The sequence below is a fragment of the Equus asinus genome, chromosome 7, assembly GCF_041296235.1.
Source record: "Equus asinus isolate D_3611 breed Donkey chromosome 7, EquAss-T2T_v2, whole genome shotgun sequence".
Lineage (NCBI taxonomy): Eukaryota > Metazoa > Chordata > Mammalia > Perissodactyla > Equidae > Equus > Equus asinus.
The window spans coordinates 12,841,610-12,851,687 of record NC_091796.1 but is presented as its reverse complement, the minus strand read 5'-3'; positions in this window follow the sequence as shown (position 1 = coordinate 12,851,687).

The following is a 10,078-nucleotide window of genomic DNA, read 5'->3' as shown; positions in this document are numbered from 1 at the left end:
ATAGCAGATTTCTGAATAAAGTTTTTGTGTCTTTGGATAAAGTTGTGATGTCTTTGGTGCATTGATATAATGTTCTGTAACTTGCTTTTGTTCAGTTTGTATGTTAAGAATCTACTATACTTACGATATCAATTACGGCATTAACAGCAACGAACTTTCCCTAATTTTTATTATTTATTACATTATAATATTACTTTGCCACTTATGTGTCCCAGTCAATGAAAAAAATTGCTAAAATTAATCCTGTAATTGGTGTACCAAAGGTCACATAGAAATTGAACAGTAAAGAGGAAGGAAAGGCTGATAAATGTCCAGTTGCCACCTACTGCTCTCCTATCATGTCCTCCCAGGGGACTAGATAGCCTGGAGGATTTCCATTAATTTCAAAATCACTTGGGTAAATCCAGCTCACATTGGGATGAAGGAAGTTGTTACTTTCTAATGACATGTGTTGGTTTCTGTGGAATGCAGGGCTGCCTCAGCTGAGTTCTGAAAGCATGGATGTCTTTTTCACTAAAGCAACAAGTTTCAGAAGAGGAGTTAAAGACTGCGTCAACAATAAATAATCTCTTTATACTCATGGGTGATTTCTCTTGGTCAGGTTTAGTCGCACTAGCAGATCAATATACAAAAACATTCACTTTCCTAGCCTAAGCTTTTATCCATCAGGGAGCCTGGGGGGTGGATTTCAGATAATGCAAATCTGGCATTTTTCTCTGAAAATAAAACGCTCTTAGCAATGCAAATCTTACCAGACAAGGACCACATCACTATTCCTCATATAGTGGTCTCAAATGTAAATAAAATCCTGTAGTGCCCGAATTCCCACATTGTGCTTGTCTTTTGTCCTGAAGCCAGTAGATAATGTATTCTTTTCGGTCTCAGAGTGGCTTAACCGACTGGGCAACAGATCAAAGACTTATCCTCTTGAGGTTAAAACACTGGTGTTTAGGGTTACTCCTTCATAACCCTGAGTAAATCAATTAACCTTTTTGCCCCAGTTTCATTCATGTGTAGAAGAAGTTGAAGCAAAATGCTGGCTTTATCCATAACATCTCGGTCAAGAATCACACTCACGCACGATAGCAAAACAAAAGTCATGTAAGTGGCACTTGTTTTAAGTATTGCTGATTTTTCTGCCAGGTATTTAAAAGATAATGCTGCAAAATGAAATCCCACAAGAATGACTTCCACTCAGACTCAACATAGCATTAGCAGAGGAGGAAATGAAAGCATTTACCGCATAAAAGGCGCAATTGCTTTTGTCAGTTCCTTCAAATTCCATATAGAATTGCCTTGATCAGGGGAACTGCTGAGAAGTGTTAGAAAATCCTATTCTGAAGGGAAACCAAGTCCCATTCTCCCAGGATCTGTCACTTCTCATTTGAGCTTGATGAAGTGTTTTACTGAATGCGTGTGGCGATCATTTCAGGTTTTATTGAATGGTCATGCTAAGGTGTACTGGAGCTTCTGAGGACACAGGTCTTGTCCATATTAGCTTCAAAGTGTCACAGAGAAGCCTGCTTGAGAGAAGTAGCAGTCTGAAAGACATGAACAAAGAAAAGCCTTCATATTGAAATAAGGTAACATCAGATTTGCTCTCAAATGTACCACGGTCCAGGTTACATCAGAACACCTGGTGATTTCTCAATATAAAAATTGTTAATAGGGGCAGACCCTGTGGCCCAGTGGTTAAGTTCATGTGCTTGGCTTCGGCGGCCCAGGGTTTTGCTGGTTCGGATCCTGGTCACAGACATGGCACCAATCATCAGGCCATGCTGAGGCAGGATATCACAAAGAAGAACTGGAAGGACCTATAACTATGTACTGAAGGGCTTTGGGGAGAAGAAAAGAAAAACAAGATTGGCAACAGATGTTAGCTCAGCTGCCAATTAAAAAAAAAAAAAACAATTTTGGGGCCGGCTCCGTGGCCGAGTGGTTAAGTTCATGCGCTCCGCTGAGGTGGCCCAGTGTTCCGATCCTGGGCACGGACATGGCACTGTTCGTCAGGCCACGTTGAGGCCATGTCCCACATCCCACAACTAGAAGGATCTGCAACTAAGATATACAACTATGTACCGGGGGGTTTGGGAAATAAAGCAGAAAAAAAAAACAAAAAGAAAAAAACAATTTTTTTAACAATGTTATATATTTGATGTTATTTCTGAGATTTAGATATAATATGGATTTTATTTTTCTCTTTTGTAAAGAATGAAAAATTTCACAAAATTTTACAAAGGATTCATAAAAAATGAGTGCAAAAACAAATGCTGCTTATAAAAGTAACAGCAACAAAAAAAATAGATTAAGTGAGAAAGTATATTTTCTAAAATATCCTTTTGGTTGAAATAGTATTATTAACTATTAGGTTTTCTGCCGAAGAATATTTAAAGACAGTTACAATTATCAAATTTAGCAGTTTTCATACTGATTTTCCCTACTAAACTTTTGTTTAATTTCCAAAATCTGGATACATGATAATGATCCAATAATTAGCATATTCTAGTGAGTAAATTATTGCTCTAACATTTCTTGGAATATTTTTACTGTTAAATTTGTTGTTTTTCCTAACCACTACAAAACCTCACACATTTATATAAATAATCACAAGAATACATCCAGAAATATTATTTCAGAGTGTTAGAGAACATGACAATTTTTTGTCTGGACAAGTATTGTGATTTGCTCATTTCCATCTATAGTACCCAGAACAAAGAAAAATTTGAATAAAGTGTTATGTAAATAAAAATTATAGACTAAATGCTTATTTGTATACTAAATAATCTAAAAAATAAAATTGTGGACTAAACAATAACCCATCCCCCAATGCAATAAATTCTCCTGGTTCTCTCTTTTTCCTTCTCTTAGGAAAGTTAGAAGATGTGAGTTTTTGGAACTTTCTACTGAACTTATTTTTCATTCTACATGAGATATCCACTTATTATAAAAAACACACTGTAAAACAATTTGATTGACATTCAGTTAGTATTGGCTGTTTCTCAAAAAAAACTATTTGTAAAAGAAGGAAATTATCGTACAGATATGATGCGTTACATTGTCATCAGTGCTATAGAGATGTTGGTATATTCTTCAGAAAATTATGGAGAGGTTTCAGTGAACTACCGCATGTGAAAATGTTCTGCAAGGAGAAAGGGACCTTCGAAGTTGGAGCATCGTTTTCATTTCTTTGACGTTTTCCAGAGTCCTGGGGGTTCGGTGTGTTCTTTTTCTGCACGTGTATGTTTGTCTCTGTGTGTATACATACGTTCGTGTGAGTGTCTTAGGGTTTTATACTCACCTGGTGCTATACCTTGTACTTTTCTGTGCTTCAATTCATCTGGTTGCATTTTTCAATCAATGAAAATAATTCAAGTAGGAATTTAATAAACTTATCCTGTTTTCTAAGTATTTATATAATTTAATGTCAGTCCATCTAATCAATCCTAAAGCAGTTTGCACCTATAAGCAGCATTTAAAAAGTGTAACGTAAAATTGCTCTTGCTTTGAAAGAAAATTACTTTACAGCAAAATCTGTTTTATAATTGGGTAAGGAAGGTCTGTAGTGTAAGGAGAAATATATTGCAAAGTATGAGACAGATTCCCAGCTTCTGCTTCTAGAACTGCAACTAATTTGTGAGACCTGGAGTGAGCTACTATGCATAACTGTGTCTACTTGTTTCCTTCTGTAAATTGAGCTAGATTATCTGTAGAATAGCTTTCCATGAAAGAATACATAAAATTCTACAAATTAAATTTAAAATAACATGCTCCTTAAATTTCAACAAATTTTACAGGAAATTTCTAACAAAGCAGGAAGTTAATATCTGAATTTTATTTCTGGTCTTCACAGATTGAAAAACTTCCTTTGGGGCTGGCCCAGTGGCATAGCGTTTAAGTTTGCGCTTTCCATTTCAGTGGCCCAGGGTTCACAGGTTTGGATCCCCAGCATGGACCTGCATACCCTTATCAAGCCATGCTATCGAGGTATCCCATATATAAAAAGTAGAGGAAGACTAGCAGATATGATAGCTCAGCAACAATCTTCCTCAAGTAAAAAGAGGAAGATGGCAGCAAATATTAGCTCAGGGCCAATCTTCCTCACCCAAAAAAGGGAAAAAACTTCTTCTAATATACTACTATGTACGTATGTAATTAGAGCGCATAAAATTAGAACAAGTGTTTCATAGCTATACACACTATTTGAATAATTATAAAAATATCTTTTTTTATTGGAGTAACATTGGTTTATAACCTTATATAAATTTCACCCCTTTCACCCTCCTCCCTCCCCTCTGATAACCACCAATCCAGTCTCTGTTTTTATGTGTGTGTTTGTCATTGTTTTTATCTTCTACTTGTGAGCAAGATCATATGGTATTTGACTTTCTCCTTCTGACTTATTTCACTTAGCATAATATTCTCAAGTTCCATCCATGTTGTCACAAATGGCCAGATTTCATCATTTATTATGCCTGAGTAGTATTCCATTGTGTAAATATAACACAACTTCTGTATCCATTCATTCCTTGTTGGGCACCTAGGTTGCTTCCAAGTCTTGGCTATTGTGAATAATGCTGAGATGAACATAGGGGTGCATGTATCTTTAAGCATTTGTGTTTTAATGCTCTTTGGAAAAATACCCAGCAATGGAATAGCTGGATCATATGGTAGTTCTATTCTCAATTTTTTGAGGAATCTCAATACTGTTTTTCATACTGGCTCCACCAGTTTGCACTCCCACCAGCACTGTATGAGGGTTCCCTTCTCTCCATATCCTCTCAGACACTTATTGTTTCCTGTCTTGTTAATTATAGCCATTCTGAAGTGAGTGAGGTGTTATCTCATTATAATTTTGATTCGCATTTCCCTGATAGTTAATGATGTTGAACATCTTTTCATGTGTGTGTTGGCCATCTGTATATCTTCTTTGGAGAAATGTCTGTTCAAATCTTCTGCCCATTTTTTAATTGGGTTGTTAGTTTTTTTGTTGTTGAAATGTATGAATTCTTTGTATATTTTGGATATTAACCCCTTATCAGATATATGGTTTGCAAATATCTCCTCCCAATTGTCAGGTTGTCTTTTCGTTTTGTTGATGATTTCCTTTGCTCTGCAGAAGCTTTTTAGTTTGGTGTAGTCCCATTTGTTTATTTTTTCTATTGTTTCCCTTGCCAGTCAGACAAGGTACTGAAAAATATGCTGCTAAGACCAACGTTTAATAGGTCTTATTCAATAACGTTGTACTGCCTTTCTTCTAGAAGTTTCATGGTTTCGGGTCTTACATCCAGTTCTTGAATCATTTTGAGTTAACTTTTGTGTATGGTGTAAGATAATGGTTTACTTTCCTTCTTTTGCATGTGGCTGTCCAGTATTCCCAAGACCATTTATTGAAGAGATTTTCCTTTCTCTATTGTATGCTCTTGGCGCCTTTGTTGAAAATTAGCTGTCCATGGATGTGCGGGTTTATTTCTTGGTTCTCAATTCTATTCCATTGATCTGTGTGTCTATTTTTGTGCCAGCCCCATGCTGTTTTGGTTACTATAGCTTTGTAGTACATTTTGAAATCAGGCAGTGTGACACCTCCAGCTTTGTTCTTTTTTCTCAGGATTCCTTTGGCCATTTGGGGTATTTTGTTCCATATAAATTTTAGGATTCTTTGCTCTATTTATGTGAAAAATGTTTTCGGAACTTAGATAGGGACTGCATTAAGTCTATAGATTGCTTAAGGAAGTATGGACATTTTAACTATGTTAATTCTTCCAATCCAAGAGCATGGAATATCTTCGCATTTCTTTGTGTCTTCTTCAATTTCTTTCAATGATGTTTTATAGGTTTCAGTGTACAGATCGTTCACTTCTTTGATTAAGTTTATTCATAGGTATTTTATTCTTTTTGTTGCAATTGTAAATGAGATTGTATTCTTAATTTCTCTTTCTGCTACTAGCTTGTTAGCATATAGAAATACAACTGATTTTTGTATGTTGAATTTGTATCCTGAGACTTTACCGTATTCATTTATTATTTCTAAAAGTTTTTTAGTGGATTCTTTAGATTTTTCTCTATATAAAATCATGTCACTGGGGCTGGCCCCGTGGCTGAGTGGTTAAGTTCGCACGCTCCGCTGCAGGCGGCCCAGTGTTTCGTTGGTTCGAATCCTGGGCGCGGACATGGCACTGCTCATCAAACCACGCTGAGGCAGCGTCCCATATGCCACAACTAGAAGGACCCAAATGAAGAATATACAACTATGTACCGGGGGGCTTTGGGGAGAAAAAGGAAAAAAATAAAATCTTAAAAAAAAAAAATCATGTCACCTGCAAATAGTGTCAGTTTCACTTCTTCCTTTCCAATTTGGATCCCTTTTATTTCTTTTTCATGCCTGATTGCACTGTCTAGGACTTCCAATACTATGTTAAATAAGAGTGGTGAAAGTGGGCATCCTTGTCTGGTCCCTGAGTTCTTAGAGGGATAGTTTTCAGTTTTTCCCCATTGAGAATCATATTAGCTGTGGGTTTGTCATATATGGGATTTATTATTTTGAGATACTTTCCTTCTATACCCATTTTATTCAGAGATTTTATCATAAATGAGGCTGCATCTTGTCAAATGCTTTCTCTGCATCCATTGACATGGTCATGTGATTTTTATTCTTCATTTTGATAACGGGATATATCATGTTGATTGATTTGCAGATGTTGAATCATCCCTGCATCCCTGGAATAAATCCCATTTGATCTTGGAGTATGATCTTTTCAATGTATTATTGTATTTGATTTGCTAGTTTTTCACTGAGGATTTTTGCATTGATGTTCAACAGTGACATTGGCATGTAATGTTCTTTTTTTATGTACTGTCCTTGTCTGGTTCTGGTATCACAGTAATATTAGCTTTGTAGAATGAATTATGAAGATTCCCCTCCTCTTCAATTTTTTGGAAGAGTTTGAGAATGATAGGCATTAAGACTTTGAATGTTTGGTAGAATATACCAGGGAAGCTGTCTGGTCCTGGACTTTTATTTTTTGGGAGGTTTTTGATTACTGTTTCCATCTCCTTCCTTGTGATTGGTCTCTTCAAAATCTCTATTTCTTCTTTATTCAGTTTTGGAAGGTTGTATGATTCTAAGAATTTATCCATTTCTTTTAGATTTTCCATTTGTTGGCATATAGCTTTTCATAGTTTTCTCTTATAATCTTTAGTATTTCTGAGTTGTCCATCATAATTTCTCCTCTTTCAGTTCTGATTTTATTTATTTGAGCCTTCGCTATTTTTTCTTGGTGACTCTAGCCAAAGATTTGTCAATTTTGTTTATCTTTTCAAAGAACCAGCTTTTAGTTTCACTGATTTTTTCCTATTTATTTTTAGACTCTATTTTGTTTATTTCTGCTCAATTTTTATTATTTCCTTCCTTCTTCTGATTTTGGGGTTTGTTTGTCCTTCTTTTTCCAGTTCCTTTAGGTGCACTATTAAATTATTTGAGATTTTTCTTGTTTGTTCTGGGAGGCCTATATTGCTACAAACTTCCCTCTTAGGACCTCTTTTGCTATATCCCATAAATTTTGGCATGTCTTATTTTCATCTTCATTCATCTCCAGGTATTTTTTGATTTCTTCATTGATCCAATCATTATTCAGTAGCATTTTGTCTAATCTCCCCATATTTGTGGGTTTTCTGGTTTTCTTCCTGTCGTTGATTTCTAGTTTCATACCTTTGTGGTCAGAAATGATGCTTGGTATTATTTCAATCTTCTTAAATTTATTGAGACTTGTTTTGTGTCCTAATATGTGATCAATCCTTGAGAATGTTCCATGTGCACTTGAAAAGAAAGTGTATTCTGCAGTTTTTGGATGGAATGTTCTATATATATATCTGCTAAGTTCATCTGGTCTAAAGTGTCATTTAAGGGAACCGTTTCCTTATTGATCTTCTGTTTGGGTGATCTATCCATTGGTGTAAGTGGAGTGTTAAAGTCCCCTACTATTATTGTGTTACTGTCTACTTCTCCTTTTATGTCTGTTAATAATTGCTTCATATATTTAGGAGCTCCAATGTTGGGTGCATAAATATTTACAAGTGTTTTATCATCTTGTTGGATTGTTCCCTTTATCATTATGTAGTGTGCTTCTTTGTCTCTTGTTACAGCTTTTGTTTTAAAGTCTATTTTGCCTGATTTAAGTAAGCTGTCTTTTCTTTGCTATTTGCATGGAGTATCTTTTTCCATCCTTGACTTTCAGTTTGTGAGAGTCTTTAGGTCTGAACTCTGTCTCCTGTATGAAGCATATATATGTATCTTGTTTTTTATCCAATCAGCCACCCTCTGCCTTTTAATTGGAGCATTTAGTCCATTGAAAAGTGGCTATTGATAAATATTTACTTATTGCCATTTGGTTACTTTTTTCCTGGGTATTTTAGTAGTTCTGTTCTGTTCCTTTCTTCTTTTCTTGTTCTCTTAGCTTGTGGTTTGATGGCTGTCTTAGTATTATGTTTTGATTCCTTTCTCTTAATTATTTGTGTATTTATTACAGGTTTCTGTTCTGTGATTACCGTGAGGTTCATATATACAAATCTGTGTATATAGCAATCTATATTGAGTTGAAAGTCTCTTTAGTTTGACCTATTTCTAAAAGCTCTACTCTTTTGCTCCCCTCCTCCCACATTTTATATTTCTGATATCATATCTAACCTCTTATTTTGTGTGTGTGTATCCATTACCTTCTTATCATTGTAACAGGTAATTTTAGTACTTTGTCTTTTGACCTCCATTTTATCATCATAGGTAGTTGATCTGCTACTTTTACTGTATTTTTGCCTTTACCAATGATTTTATTGCCTTTTTTGTATAATATTCATATTTGTGGTCTTCTCTTTCCCACTTAAGTATGTCCCTTTAGAATTTCCTGTAAAACTGATTTCTTGGTGATAAACTCCATTAATTTTTGCTGATCTGAGAAGCTCTTTATCTCTCCTTCCATTCTGAATGATAACCTTGCTGGTAGAGCATTCTTGGCTGTAAGTTTTTTCCTTTCGGCACTTTAAATATATCATGGCACTTCCTGCTAACCTGTAAGGTTTCAACTGAGAAGTCAGCTGATAGCCTTATGGGGTTTCCTTTGTATGTCACTTCTTGCCTTCTGTTGCAGATTTTAGGTTTCTGTTTATCTTTAATTTTCAACATTTTAATTACAATGTGTATTGGCATGGACCTCTTTGGATTTATCCTTTTTAGTGTTCTCTGTGCTTCCTGTACTTTGATATCTGTTTCCTTCCTTAGGTTAAGAAAGTTTTCAGCTATTATTTCTTCAAATAGATTCTCTGCCCCTTTGTCTTTCTCTTCTCCTTCTTGGACACCTATAATATGAATGTTAATGTACTTGATATTGTCCCAGCAGTCTCTGAGACTGTGCTTCTTTTTAATTCTTTTTCGTTTTATCTGTTCGCTTGGGTGATCTCCTCTAGTCTTTTGTCCAGCTCTTCTGTATCATCAACCCTGCCATTGAGTCCCTCTAGTGAATTTTTCTTTTCCAGTATTGTATTCTTCATTTCTGATTAGTTCGTTTTATATTTTCCAATTCTTTGTTGACATTCTCACCATATTCATCTATTCTTCTCCCAAATCACTTAGCATCCTTATAACTTTTTGTTTGAACTCTTTGTCACGTAGATTGTTCATTTCTGTTTCATTTAGTTCTTTTTCTGGGGTTTCGTCCTGTTCCCTTGCTTGGAATATATTCTTTTGCCTCCTCATTTTGCCTCTTTTTCTTCATTTATTTCTATGTATTAGGTAAGTAAGCTACATCTCCTGATGTTGGAGAAGTGGTCTTATGTAGGATATGCCTTTTGAGGCCCAGCAGTGTGCTTCCCTCTCATCACCAGTTCTAAATGTTCCAGGAGTGACCCCTGTGTGGGCTAACTGTGTCCTTATGTTGTGGCAGGGTTGGTCTTGCTACAGGTGCCCAGGGAGTCCAGGCTTTCCCCCTGGCTGCTGGTTGTAATTATCAGCTCTGTGTGGCTGCTATGGACCCTTCAGTTACTGTATCAGGTTTAGGGAGCCCCAGCACAGTTGGCTACAATGTCTAAGAGC